General features: G+C 31.4%; 1 protein-coding gene across 5 annotated transcripts in view; it reads left to right on the top strand.

The window, feature by feature from the left end:
* Nucleotides 1-5,440: 5,440 nt before the first annotated feature.
* Nucleotides 5,441-16,160, top strand: part of LOC139513673 (glycoprotein-N-acetylgalactosamine 3-beta-galactosyltransferase 1-like) — a 51,251-nt gene continuing 40,531 nt past the window's right edge. The window contains exon 1 of one of the 5 annotated variants that reach the window (XM_071302374.1): nucleotides 5,441-5,553. The gene's annotated coding sequence lies outside the window, so the exon portion shown is untranslated. The other 4 variants (XM_071302371.1, XM_071302369.1, XM_071302372.1 and 1 more) reach the window with 4 other exon arrangements.

Raw genomic sequence — 16,160 nt, 5'->3', positions numbered from 1 at the left:
CAAATAGGTTGTTAAAAATTACTGAGCGCCAGTGATAAATATTTTTTTTCCATAAGTTGTTATTGGCTTTGAACTTGCTGTCAATAACTGCGAGTACTGTCATATATTATGTACTCAATGTATTTTTGTTGATGAGATGTATAAGTACCTTCCCACGCCCACTCTGTGTTTTTGTTAGATGTATTTCTATTCGTGTCCATCTGATGAGTTAAACCTTTTTAACTTATTTTGCAGTTTTTGTCGAGCCTGCAACTTTTGTTGCAGAAAGCTCGACATAGGGATAGTGATCCGGCGGCGGCGGCGGCGGCGGCGGCGGCGTTAGCTCACTTCTTAAAAGGTTTATATTTTAGAAGATGAAAGACCTGGATGCTTCATACTTTGTATATAGATGCCTCATGTTACGAAGTTTCCGTCAGTCACATGTTCAATGTCATTGACCTCATTTTTATGGTTCAGCGACCACTTGAAAAACAAGTTCAGAATTTTTGTAATGTTGAATTCTCTCTTATTATAAGTAATAGGATAACTATATTTGGTATGTGCGTATCTTGCAAGGTCCTCATGCCCGTCAGACAGTTTTCACTTGACCTCGACCTCATTTCATGGATCAGTGAACAAGGTTAAGTTTTGGTGGTCAAGTCCATATCTCAGATACTATAAGCAATTTGGTGTATGGAAGGACTGCAAGATGTACATGTCCAACTGGCAGGTGTCATCTGACCTTGACCTCATTTTTATGGTTCAGTGGTTATAGTTAAGTTTTTGTGTTTTGGTCTGTTTTTCTCATACTTTATGCAACAGGTCTACTATATTTGTTGTTTGGCATGATTGTAAGGTGTACATGTCTAGCGGGCAGATGTCATCTGACCTTGACCTCATTTTCATGGTTCAGTGGTCAAAGTTAAGTTTTTAAGTTTTGGTCTTTTTATCTAATTTTATATGCCAAAGGTCAACTATATTTGGTGTATGGAAATATATTATGATCTATATGTCAGTCCCGCAGGTTTTATTTGACCATGACCTCAATTGCACGGTTCATTGCACAGTGTTAAGTTTTTGTGTTTTGGTCTATTTTTCTTAAACTATAAGTAATAGGTCAACTATATTTGTTGTATGGAAGCTTTGTTAGCTGTACATGTCTGCCTGGCATGGTTCATCTGACCTTGACCTCATTTTCATGGTTCATTGGTCTTTGTTTAGCTATCTTGGTTAATGTTAAGTTTATGTGACAGTTGTAATAAAGCTTTATACTTAGGACTATCAACATAATATCAATGATTAATAAAGAAGGCGAGACATGTCAGTGTGTGCACTCTTGTTTTCTTTTGTTGTACTGTTACACCACTGTCGTAGGTTAGGTGAGGATTAGTGTTTTCAAACTAGTTTAAACCCGCCACATTTTGTATGTGCCTGTCTTAAGTTCAGTGGTTGTTGTTTTCATATTACTGTAAGACAATAATAATAACCTTCCTTTCAAGGCCGTTCTAAGGTGTTTATAGATCAGAGTTTTTAAGATTTCTTTATCGATAGATATTCTGTCAACATATCGTCTAAATACAATCAACAGTAAAGTCCTTTAATGTATCCAATAGAAACAAATATGGTTACTATGGTTACTATTGTGCTTTTTTGTGGCGATTAAGTTTTATGATATAATAGCAAAAGTATTGTCGGTTAAAAAAGTGTAGTGCTTTATTTTTCTTTTGTAAATGATTGATTAAATCCTTTTTATTTTTAATTGTAGATGAATGTTATTTTTTTTTAAATGTATTACAGTAAACAAAAAATATTGTTACTTCTTTTACGTTTTTTTTTATATGAGGTATCAGTTATTTGTTCACTGGTAAAAACCAAAATGAATTGTTGGTTTAAACTATTCCCGTATTTCAAATTAACATATAAGATTCAGCAGGATTTGCTTACCCTTCCGGACCACATGCGATCACCCCCAGTTTTTTGGTGGGGTTCGTGTTGCTTAGTTTTTAGTTTTCTATGTTGTGTCTTCGAATGCGGATCCAGGGGGGGGGGGGGGGGGGTTCCGGGGGTTAGACCCCCCTTTTTTTTTGGACGATCAATGCATTTGAATGGGGACATATAGCTGGAACCCCCCCCCCCCCCTTTGTCCTGGGTTGGGACCCCCCCCCCTTTTAAAATGGCTGGATCCGCCCCTGTATTCTATTAATGTCTGTTTTTCTTATTAAAATTTTTAGCCATGGCGTTGTCAATTTATGTTCAATCTATGAGTTTGACTGTCCCTCTGGTATCTTTCGTCCCTCTTTTACAGTTACATGTGGTAAATTCGATATGAACTCAAAAGTATCCGATCTCGTCCCTGCACGTATGTTCAATCCTGGTATGAATCCTAAAACGAAATCCTTTAAAAAATATTGTTCAAGTCCCTCGAATCCGTCGGACTACTTCATTGTACTACATTGCACACGAGCTCTCAGTACAGATACAGGATTGACCAGCAAGATCTAACTGGTAGGACACGTTGTCTCAGCAAGATGTAACTGGTAGGACACGTTGTCTCAGCAAGATGTAACTGGTAGGACACGTTGTCTCAGCAAGATGTGACTGGTAGGACACTTTGTCTCAGCAAGATGTAACTGGTAGGACACGTTGTCTCAGCAAGATGTAACTTGTAGGACACGTTGTCTCAGCAAGATGTAACAGGTAGGACACGTTGTCTCAGCAAGATGTGACTGGTAGGACACGTTGTCTCAGCAAGATGTAACTGGTAGGACACGTTGTCTCAGCCAGATGTAACTGGTAGGACACGTTGTCTCAGCAAGATGTGACTGGTAGGACACGTTGTCTCAGCAAGATGTGACTGGTAGGACACGTTGTCTCAGCAAGATGTGACTGGTAGGACACGTTGTCTCAGCAAGATGTAACTGGTAGGACACGTTGTCTCAGCAAGATGAAACTGGTAGGACACGTTGTCTCAGCAAGATGTAACTGGTAGGACACGTTGTCTCAGCAAGATGTAACTGGTAGTACACGTTGTCTACAGAAATATTTATATTTGAAAGGCATCTTATTACAAAAGTCCTAGTGGAAAGCTTATTATATTCGTGGATGTATCGAATTGATAACGGAAATAGTTATCAAAGGTACCAGGATTATAATTTAGTACGCCAGACGCGCGTTTCGCGATCGTCTACATCAGTGACGCTCAGTTCAAAATAGTTATAAAGCCAAACAAGTACAAAGTTGAAGAGCATTGAGGACCCAAAATTCCAAAAAGTTGTGCCAAATACAGCTAAGGTAATCTATACCTGGGATAAGAAAATCCTTAGTTTTTCGAAAAATTAATAGTTTTGTAACAGGAAATTTTTAAACAAATGACCATATAATTGATATTCATGTCAACACCTAGTTCTTTAACATAGCATAAAACATGTTTTCCTTATGATCAAGGCTGTCCATGTTGACAGTAGTATAAACGTCCTTTGTTTGACATAATTCTTCATTTCTGGTATACAAAGTTTGTTTATTTACCAAACGAAGCTGACCCGACTGATCATTGCTTGTTTTAAGCTTCTTGTAGAATTGTATCTTCCAAGTCCGGGGGTGACTGTACACCTGTCATTTGTGTATTCAATTTAATGTTTTATTGGGAACTTATTGGATTTTATCTTACCTCCTATACATTTCTAGGAATGTGATTGGTTAAAAGCGCCCTCGTGGAGATCGTGGATATTTCATATTTGGTTAGTAGGGAGGCGGGGCTTATCTCATACACGGTTAGTAGTGGTGTTACGTCCCTTTATCTAAACAAAACGGTACTGAGAAAAAATCGTTAAGGTTTCAACAGACGAAGAAATTGATGATTAAGATTGAAATAAATTCATAAAACACATTAAACCTAACAAGTTGTTATTGTTGGTATCTGTTTTTGTAGGATCAATGGAAGTAGTTTCTTAATGCTAACAGTATTGAAGACTTGCTCATTTTGATAGGTCACTAGTCTAAATTTCACACTTTAAAGATGTTTGCTTGTCATGTTTTGGAATTTTTGTCAGATTTTCGAAATCCTCTGGTTTTATCCATTTGAATGCCTTAAAAAAACTTGCCCATGGACCCCCATTTTTCTTTTTATAAATCTTTTAAATGTATAATTTTAAGCCATTTGTAAAAGTCTTATAAATATTATTTAGTTTATAATAGTTTTTGAGAACTTTAAATGGTCAATGATCAGGGGCGGATCCAGCCATTTAAAAGGGGGTCCCTACCCAGGACAAAAAAGGGGGGGTCAAACTATATGTCCCCATTCAAATGCATTGATCGGCCAAAAACAGGGGGATTCCATTCCCCGGAGCCCCCTGGATCCGCCAATGATGATGAAGCTATGAAAAGTCAAGAGAGAACATTTTCCCGCCAAAATTCCAATGGCTAATATCTCTAAAACAACCTCATTGACCCCTATATGTTTTTTGTTTTTTTATTCCCCAATTAATCCCCTATCAATATATACTAGTTTTACGGAAAGTTATTTATTTTGAAACGGAGCAGCAACTTCCTTCAGATAGTCGGTAAGATAAATTCGTTACATAGTGTGCTAGTGACCTAATACAGTATATATGGAGTCATTAAATTCCATATGGGGATTCGAGCTTCGCTGTCACCCCATATGGAATTTACTGACCCCATACCGTCCTAGGTCACTAGCACACTATATATATGTAACTAATAGTATTGTCACGTTGACAATTTCATTCTCTTATAAAGAAAAACCTTTATTGTACTGCATTGATATTTACAACATTATATGAAACAATAGAATAGTTAGTAAGAATAGAGGAACTACATTTTAATACCGCCATAGCACAATCACTGAAAAAAACCCATCAACACAACCATAGGATCGTGTACTATTGGAAGGTAAATACTGGGGAAAAGCAACAACGTTAATATTAGAGTATAATTGGTTAATACGTACAAACACCAATGTAGGGATATGTTGCCTATACTATTGAACCATTTCATGAATAATTTAGAATTTAATGATGATTTATTTTTTAAATCTATACGTAATTAAAGCAAGTGATAATCATATTTTGCATGTATTCACAAAACTTGGACATGAATTGTCTAGAGTGATTAAAAGCAGTATTATTTCACGTAAAATCAATTATAGTTCATCTCCAATCTCAATAGCTGTAAAAATTCGGTTTGGACCACACATATTTTTAAGAACATTAAATAATTACGTAAATAGACGTCCGAAACAGTGTGCTTAATTCCAAGCCGTTCCGTTTTCTCCTTGAAGTTACCTGTTCTAAGATACGAGTATTAAATCCTCAGTTGCCGAGATATTCAATAAATCACCTCTAACTAAATAAGTACATACAATGGAGTTAAGATAAAACTTTCATAAACCTGTCTTATGTCAGGTGAATTTATTATCGGAAACTTTTTAAAAGGTCATTGATTCTTTTCAAATCCAGTGATCAATTATAGACACGTTTATTCCAAATCGGTAACATGAATACTAAAGTCGATTAAGATGCACAAGTGTCCGTAGGAGATATACATGTTATTATATGAGTGAGTGTACGCTATACATACATACATACATTTCCTAATCTTATCTCAAATGAACGTGTCTTTAGGATATGTGTAGAAAAAGAAATACACATTTTGAATGAGAAAGTATACAGTATTTACAAAAACATTGGATTTAATTGGTCAGGATGTAAGTATCCGTTATGCATTTTTACTTTCTACATCAGTTAAACAATCTACTTAGTATAAAAATACACACAGTATATAAATGTACCAAATCTGGCATGACGAGACAGGAATGCGTTTATGACCATTTATTGATCTATTTCACATTATTTAGGGTAAGAATTTGCATGCATTACTTGATTTTTTTCTAATATTATAAATTGAAAAGTACTTGTGAAACAAAATAGTCAACGGAAAAGTTAGTTTTCATTCACAGGACATTATTTATGTCAGCTTAATTTACCATGTAATAATGAAAGGGAAATCATTCATACAAACCAGAACATTGTCATATTATTTCCTCAAGCCATTATTTATAAAACAAGGTGATCATTCTGTCTGGTCCTATTTTACAATAGCCAAAGTTCAATATTTACATGTAAAAATAGCTATGTACACTTGATTATACATGTATATGATTTGCTGTGTGCGTGGCTACTTGTCGTGTTTGTTGCATACCTTTTCATTCCTCATTTTGTACGCAGAGACTGCTTTTGCGTTACTGACAACAAGATATTAGTGTATCAGCATGATAAATCAACTGTAATGTGTATATATCAATAAATTAAACGAAATTCAATGACAAATCTGAAGCTCGTGGGTCTTCAACTCAACAAGTACATTATTTTCATTGACTTATAGTTGTTGATAAAAGATGACGAACGTTCTTTTAAATTCAATGGTATCATGGTAGTATATAACTTTCTACTGTGACCATAACATTATGCAAATGCATACGATTCCCACGTTTGACAACGTTAACAATCAATGACTGACTTTGAAGAAGCATTTTGAGGAGCTTATGTTAATTCATCTCGGATAAACAAGTACTATTAACCTAAGGTGGTGAAACTAAATAACTGATAAGAAATATAACTTAGAAGAAGATAATGTGTCATGTGGTAAACAAAAATAATCTATAAACCTGATCATAGATGGTATACCCACATCTATGACATGATTAAAAAGTTACTTCATTTTCGGGAGAGACAGGTCTGAAATAATTAACTAGATCTGATTAGGAATAAAAAACCTATAAATTCAATTCGACTAAAACAAGAGTGCCTCAAGAGCCTGAATCTCTCACCTGTACATACAAATGACATATTTATATTTTTGCTTAACCTTTAATCAATGATAGTTTGTAGAGTGGTTTAATATGCAATTTACACGTTCTTTGTATCTGTAAAAGCAAAAATATGCATTGTACCCCTATGTTCCATTATAGCCATAGTTACTATGTATCTTGACGTACATAAAAAATAAAATACAAATTTACACTAGATACTCTGAAACTCATTCAGCCCAAGTTTGGCTGAATTGATTCAACAGTTTCAAAGGAGTAGATTTTTCAAGAATGCAAACTAGATGAATAAATAATGAAAAATTGTCTTTAACTCCTTTGAGTCAATTGACAATTGTTGTCAAATAAAATTATGCGTAGATCTTACTTTGCTGAACAATAATTTTGCTGTGAACAATTTATCTTTATTTTCAATGATAATTATGACCCAACACTGTGAAATTTCCTTTAATTACAAATTTAGTGGCAGCAACCCAGTGGCGTATATACAAAATTTAGTCCTGGTATCTATGATGAGTTTATTTACAACCACTGGGTCGATGCCACTGCTGGTGGAGATTTATTTCCCCGAAGGTATCACAAGCCCAGTAGTCAGCACTTTTGTGCTGACATGAATTATCATTGAAATGGTTATATTTATATATTAACTGATTACAAAATTTTGAATTTTTTAAATACTAAGGCTTTTCTACCTCAGGCATAGATTACCTTAGCTGTATTTGTCAAAACTTTTAGGAATTTTGGTCCTCAATGCTCTTCAACTTCGTACTTTATTTGGCTTTTTTTTTTTTTTTTTTTAACTTATTTGGATTCGAGCAACACTGATGAGTCTTTTGTAGACGAAACGAGCGTCTGGCGTATATACAAAATTTAGTCCTGGTATTTATGATGAGTTTATTTCATCATATTGAACAATTTCATCAATCAGATTCGTTCTAAATGCTTTAGTTTTTGAGATATCAGCTATATCATCCATTGTAAGTTTCAATTCTTGCTATATGACCCGTAATAAGTATCAATTCTAGGTATATCACCCTTAATAAGTATCAATTCTAGGTATATTACCCGTAATAAGTATCAATTCTAGACATATCGTCCATATTAAGTATTAATTCTAGGTATATCACCTTTAATAAGTATCAATTCTAGCTTTATCACCCTTAATAAGTATTAATTCTAGGTATATCACCCTTAATACATATCAAATCTAGGTATATCACCCTTAATAAGTATCAATTCTAGATATATCGTCCATACTAAGTATTAATTCTAGGTATATCACCCTCAATAAGAATCAATTCTAGGTTCATCTTCCTTACAAAGTATCAATTCTAGATATATCACCCTTAATAAGTATCAATTCTAGATATATCGTCCATATTAAGTATTAATTCTAGGTATATCACCCTTTATAAGTATCAAATCTAGATATATCACCCTTAATAAGTATCAAATCTAGGTATATCATCCTTAATTAATTAGTATCAATTATAGGTTTATCATCCTTAATAGGTATTAATTCTAGGTAAATCGTCCTTAATAAGTATCAATTCTAGGTATATAACCTTTAAATTATAAGTATCAATTCTAGGTATATCACCCTTAATAAGTATCAATTCTAGATATATCGTCCATATTAAGTATTAATTATAGGTATATCACCCTTAATAAGTATCAATTCTAGGTATATTACCCTTATTAAGTATCAATTCTAGCTAAATTACCCTTTATAAGTATCAATTCTAGATATATCGTCCATACTAAGTATTAATTCTAGGTGTATCACCCTTAATACATATCAATTCTAGGTATAAATTATCACCCTTACAAAGTATCAATTCTAGATATATCACCCTTAATAAGTATCAATTCTAGATATATCGTCCATATTAAGTATTAATTCTAGATATATCACCTTTAATAAGTATCAATTCTAGCTTTATCACCCTTAATAAGTATCAATTCTAGGTATATCACCCTTAATAAGTATCAATTCTAGATATATCAGCCTTAATACATATCAAATCTAGATATATCACCCTTAATAAGTATCAATTCTAGGTATATCACCCTTAATAAGTATCAATTCTATGTTAATCGTCCTTACTAATAAAATTGAGAATGTATATCACCCTTAATAAGTATTAATTCTAGGTATATCACCCTTAATACATATCAATTCTAGGTATATCGTCCATACTAAGTATTAATTCTAGGTATAGTATCAACCTCAATAAGAATCAATTCTAGGTTCATCGTCCTTACAAAGTATCAATTCTAGATATATCACCCTTAATAAGTATCAATTCTAGATATATCGTCCATATTAAGTATTAATTCTAGGTATATCACCCTTTATAAGTATCAAATCTAGGTATATATCACCCTTAATAAGTATTAATTCTAGGTATATCACCCTTAAAATAAGTATCAATTCTAGATATATCGTCCATACTAAGTATCAATTCTAGATATATCACCCTTTATAAGTATCAATTCTAGATATATCACCCTTAATAAGTATCAATTCTAGGTATATCACCCTTGATAAGTATCAATTCTAGGTATATCACCCTTAATAAGTATCAATTCTAGGTATATCACCCTTAATAAGTATCAAATCTAGGTATATCACCCTTAATAAGTATCAATTCTAGGTATATCACCCTTGATAAGTATCAATTCTAGGTATATCACCCTTAATAAGTATCAATTCTATGTTTACCGTCCTTACTAATAAAATTGAGAATGTATATCACCCTTAATAAGTATTAATTCTAGGTATATCACCCTTAATAAGTATCAAATCTAGGTATATCACCCTTAAAAAGTATCAATTCTAGGTATACCACCCTTAATAAGTATCAATTCTAGGTATATCACCCTTAATAAGTATCAATTCTAGGTATATCACCCTTAAAATAAGTATCAATTCTAGATATATCACCCTTTATAAGTATCAATTCTAGGTATATCACCCTTTATAAGTATCAATTCTAGGTATATCACCCTTAATAAGTATTAATTCTAGATATATCACCCTTAATAAGTATCAATTCTAGGTATATCACCCTTAATAAGTATCAATTCTAGGTATACCACCCTTAATAAGTATCAATTCTAGATATATCGTCCTTAATAAGTATCAATTCTAGGTATATCACCCTTAATAAGTATCAAATCTAGGTATATCACCCTTAATAAGTATCAAATCTAGGTATATCACCCTTGATAAGTATCAATTCTAGGTATAGTATCACCCTCAATAAGTATCAATTCTATGTTTACCGTCCTTACTAATAAAATTGAGAATGTATATCACCCTTAATAAGTATCAATTCTAGGTATATCACCCTTAAAATAAGTATCAATTCTAGATATATCACCCTTTATAAGTATCAATTCTAGGTATATCACCCTTAATAAGTATTAATTCTAGATATATCACCCTTAATAAGTATCAATTCTAGGTATATCACCCTTAATAAGTATCAATTCTAGGTATACCACCCTTAATAAGTATCAATTCTAGATATATCGTCCTTAATAAGTATCAATTCTAGGTATATCACCCTTAATAAGTATCAAATCTAGGTATATCACCCTTAATAAGTATCAAATCTAGGTATATCACCCTTGATAAGTATCAATTCTAGGTATAGTATCACCCTCAATAAGTATCAATTCTATGTTTACCGTCCTTACTAATAAAATTGAGAATGTATATCACCCTTAATAAGTATTAATTCTAGGTATATCGTCCTTAATAAGTATCAATTCTAGGTATATAACCTTTAAATTATAAGTATCAATTCTAGGTATATCACCCTAAATAAGTATCAATTCAAGGTTCATCGTCCTTACAGAGTATCAATTCTAGATATTTCACCCTTAATAAGTATTAATTCTAGATATATCGTCCATACTAAGTATTAATTATAGGTATATCACCCTTAATAAGTATCAATTCTAGGTATATGACCCTTATTAAGTATCAATTCTAGCTAAATTACCCTTTATAAGTATCAATTCTAGATATATCGTCCATACTAAGTATTAATTCTAGGTGTATCACCCTTACAAAGTATCAATTCTAGGTAAATCACCCTTAATAAGTATCAATTCTAGATATATCGTCCATATTAAGTATTACTTCTAGGTATATCACCTTTAATAAGTATCAATTCTAGCTTTATCACCCTTAATAAGTATCAAATCTAGGTATATCACCCTTAATAAGTATCAATTCTAGATATATCGTCCATATTAAGTATTAATTCTAGGTATATCACCTTTTATAAGTATCAAATCTAGGTATATATCACCCTTAATAAGTATCAATTCTATGTTAATCGTCCTTACTAATAAAATTGAGAATGTATATCACCCTTAATAAGTATTAATTCTAGGTATATCACCCTTAATACATATCAATTCTAGGTATATCGTCCATACTAAGTATTAATTCTAGGTATAGTATCAACCTCAATAAGGTTCATCGTCCTTACAAAGTATCAATTCTAGATATATCACCCTTAATAAGTATCAATTCTAGATATATCGTCCATATTAAGTATTAATTCTAGGTATATCACCCTTTATAAGTATCAAATCTAGGTATATATCACCCTTAATAAGTATTAATTCTAGGTATATCACCCTTTATAAGTATCAATTCTAGGTATATCACCCTTAAAATAAGTATCAATTCTAGATATATCGTCCATACTAAGTATTAATTCTAGGTATATCACCCTCAATAAGAATCAATTCTAGATATATCACCCTTAATAAGTATCAATTCTAGGTATATCACCCTTAATAAGTATCAATTCTAGGTATATCGTCCATATTAAGTATTAATTCTAGGTATATCACCCTTAATAAGTATCAAATCTAGGTATATCACCCTTAATAAGTATCAATTCTAGGTATATCACCCTTAATAAGTATCAATTCTAAGTATATCACCCTTAATAAGTATCAATTCTAGGTATATCGTCCTTAATAAGTATCAATTCTAGGTATATCGTCCATATTAAGTATCAATTCTAGGTATATCACCCTTAATAAGTATCAATTCTAGGTATATCACCCTTGATAAGTATCAATTCTAGGTATATCACCCTTAATAAGTATCAATTCTATGTTTACCGTCCTTACTAATAAAATTGAGAATGTATATCACCCTTAATAAGTATTAATTCTAGGTATATCACCCTTAATAAGTATCAAATCTAGGTATATCACCCTTAAAAAGTATCAATTCTAGGTATACCACCCTTAATAAGTATCAATTCTAGGTATATCACCCTTAATAAGTATCAATTCTAGGTATATCACCCTTAAAATAAGTATCAATTCTAGATATATCACCCTTTATAAGTATCAATTCTAGGTATATCACCCTTTATAAGTATCAATTCTAGGTATATCACCCTTAATAAGTATTAATTCTAGATATATCACCCTTAATAAGTATCAATTCTAGGTATATCACCCTTAATAAGTATCAATTCTAGGTATACCACCCTTAATAAGTATCAATTCTAGATATATCGTCCTTAATAAGTATCAATTCTAGGTATATCACCCTTAATAAGTATCAAATCTAGGTATATAACCCTTAATAAGTATCAAATCTAGGTATATCACCCTTGATAAGTATCAATTCTAGGTATAGTATCACCCTCAATAAGTATCAATTCTATGTTTACCGTCCTTACTAATAAAATTGAGAATGTATATCACCCTTAATAAGTATCAATTCTAGGTATATCACCCTTAAAATAAGTATCAATTCTAGATATATCACCCTTTATAAGTATCAATTCTAGGTATATCACCCTTAATAAGTATTAATTCTAGATATATCACCCTTAATAAGTATCAATTCTAGGTATATCACCCTTAATAAGTATCAATTCTAGGTATACCACCCTTAATAAGTATCAATTCTAGATATATCGTCCTTAATAAGTATCAATTCTAGGTATATCACCCTTAATAAGTATCAAATCTAGGTATATCACCCTTAATAAGTATCAAATCTAGGTATATCACCCTTGATAAGTATCAATTCTAGGTATAGTATCACCCTCAATAAGTATCAATTCTATGTTTACCGTCCTTACTAATAAAATTGAGAATGTATATCACCCTTAATAAGTATTAATTCTAGGTATATCGTCCTTAATAAGTATCAATTCTAGGTATATAACCTTTAAATTATAAGTATCAATTCTAGGTATATCACCCTAAATAAGTATCAATTCAAGGTTCATCGTCCTTACAGAGTATCAATTCTAGATATTTCACCCTTAATAAGTATCAATTCTAGATATATCGTCCATACTAAGTATTAATTATAGGTATATCACCCTTAATACATATCAATTCTAGGTATAAATTATCACCCTTACAAAGTATCAATTCTAGGTATATCACCCTTAAAAAGTATCAATTCTAGGTATACCACCCTTAATAAGTATCAATTCTAGATATATCACCCTTTATAAGTATCAATTCTAGATATATCACCCTTAATAAGTATCAATTCTAGGTATATCACCCTTGATAAGTATCAATTCTAGGTATATCACCCTTAATAAGTATCAATTCTAGGTATATCGCCCTTAATAAGTATCAAATCTAGGTATATCACCCTTAATAAGTATCAATTCTAGGTATATCACCCTTGATAAGTATCAATTCTAGGTATATCACCCTTAATAAGTATCAATTCTATGTTTACCGTCCTTACTAATAAAATTGAGAATGTATATCACCCTTAATAAGTATTAATTCTAGGTATATCACCCTTAATAAGTATCAAATCTAGGTATATCACCCTTAAAAAGTATCAATTCTAGGTATACCACCCTTAATAAGTATCAATTCTAGGTATATCACCCTTAATAAGTATCAATTCTAGGTATATCACCCTTAAAATAAGTATCAATTCTAGATATATCACCCTTTATAAGTATCAATTCTAGGTATATCACCCTTTATAAGTATCAATTCTAGGTATATCACCCTTAATAAGTATTAATTCTAGATATATCACCCTTAATAAGTATCAATTCTAGGTATATCACCCTTAATAAGTATCAATTCTAGGTATACCACCCTTAATAAGTATCAATTCTAGATATATCGTCCTTAATAAGTATCAATTCTAGGTATATCACCCTTAATAAGTATTAAATCTAGGTATATCACCCTTAATAAGTATCAAATCTAGGTATATCACCCTTGATAAGTATCAATTCTAGGTATAGTATCACCCTCAATAAGTATCAATTCTATGTTTACCGTCCTTACTAATAAAATTGAGAATGTATATCACCCTTAATAAGTATCAATTCTAGGTATATCACCCTTAAAATAAGTATCAATTCTAGATATATCACCCTTTATAAGTATCAATTCTAGGTATATCACCCTTAATAAGTATTAATTCTAGATATATCACCCTTAATAAGTATCAATTCTAGGTATATCACCCTTAATAAGTATCAATTCTAGGTATACCACCCTTAATAAGTATCAATTCTAGATATATCGTCCTTAATAAGTATCAATTCTAGGTATATCACCCTTAATAAGTATCAAATCTAGGTATATCACCCTTAATAAGTATCAAATCTAGGTATATCACCCTTGATAAGTATCAATTCTAGGTATAGTATCACCCTCAATAAGTATCAATTCTATGTTTACCGTCCTTACTAATAAAATTGAGAATGTATATCACCCTTAATAAGTATTAATTCTAGGTATATCGTCCTTAATAAGTATCAATTCTAGGTATATAACCTTTAAATTATAAGTATCAATTCTAGGTATATCACCCTAAATAAGTATCAATTCAAGGTTCATCGTCCTTACAGAGTATCAATTCTAGATATTTCACCCTCAATAAGTATCAATTCTATGTTTACCGTCCTTACTAATAAAATTGAGAATGTATATCACCCTTAATAAGTATCAATTCTAGGTATATCACCCTTAAAATAAGTATCAATTCTAGATATATCACCCTTTATAAGTATCAATTCTAGGTATATCACCCTTAATAAGTATTAATTCTAGATATATCACCCTTAATAAGTATCAATTCTAGGTATATCACCCTTAATAAGTATCAATTCTAGGTATATCACCCTTAATAAGTATTAATTCTAGGTATATCACCCTTAATACATATCAATTCTAGATATATCGTCCATACTAAGTATTAATTATAGGTATAGTATCACACTCAATAAGTATCAATTCTATGTTAATCGTCCTTACTAATAAAATTGAGAATGTATATCACCCTTAATTAGTATTAATTCTAGGTATATCACCCTTAATACATATCAAATCTAGGTATATCACCCTTAATACATATCAATTCTAGGTATATCGTCCATACTAAGTATTAATTCTAGGTATAGTATCAACCTCAATAAGAATCAATTCTAGGTTCATCGTCCTTACAAAGTATCAATTCTAGATATATCACCCTTAATAAGTATCAATTCTAGATATATCGTCCATATTAAGTATTAATTCTAGGTATATCACCTTTTATAAGTATCAAATCTAGGTATATATCACCCTTAATAAGTATTAATTCTAGGTATATCACCCTTAATAAGTATCAATTCTAGGTATATCAACCTTAAAATAAGTATCAATTCTAGATATATCGTCCATACTAAGTATCAATTCTAGATATAGCACCCTTTATAAGTATCAATTCTAGATATATCACCCTTAATAAGTATCAAACCTAGGTATATCACCCTTAATAAGTATCAAATCTAGGTATATCACCCTTGATAAGTATCAAATCTAGGTATATCACCCTTGATAAGTATCAATTCTAGGTATATCACCCTTGATAAGTATCAATTCTAGGTATAGTATCACCCTCAATAAGTATCAATTCTATGTTTATCGTCCTTACTAATAAAATTGAGAATGTATATCACCCTTAATAAGTATTAATTCTAGATATATCACCCTTAATAAGTATCAATTCTAGATATATCGTCCATACTAAGGCCTAAATTTAAATATTGTTTGTTTGCCCTTTTCCGACCCTATGTTTTGAAACAGGGTAGGTAGGTAGGTAAAATATTTTATTTTTTCCCCCAAAAAAATAACTTGGCTCGGTATATTATTTGTCATGGGTAGGCAGGTAGGTAAAATATTTTATTTTTTCCCCCAAAAAAATAACTTTGCTCGGTATATTATTTGTCATGGGTAGGCAGGTAGGTAAAATATTTCATTTTTTCCCCCAAAAAAATAACTTGGCTCGGTATATTATTTGTCATGGGTAGGC

The sequence above is a fragment of the Mytilus edulis genome, chromosome 2 (assembly GCF_963676685.1).
Source record: "Mytilus edulis chromosome 2, xbMytEdul2.2, whole genome shotgun sequence".
Lineage (NCBI taxonomy): Eukaryota > Metazoa > Mollusca > Bivalvia > Mytilida > Mytilidae > Mytilus > Mytilus edulis.
Note: the sequence above shows the minus strand (reverse complement) of the source record. Positions and strands in the feature narration are given on the sequence as shown.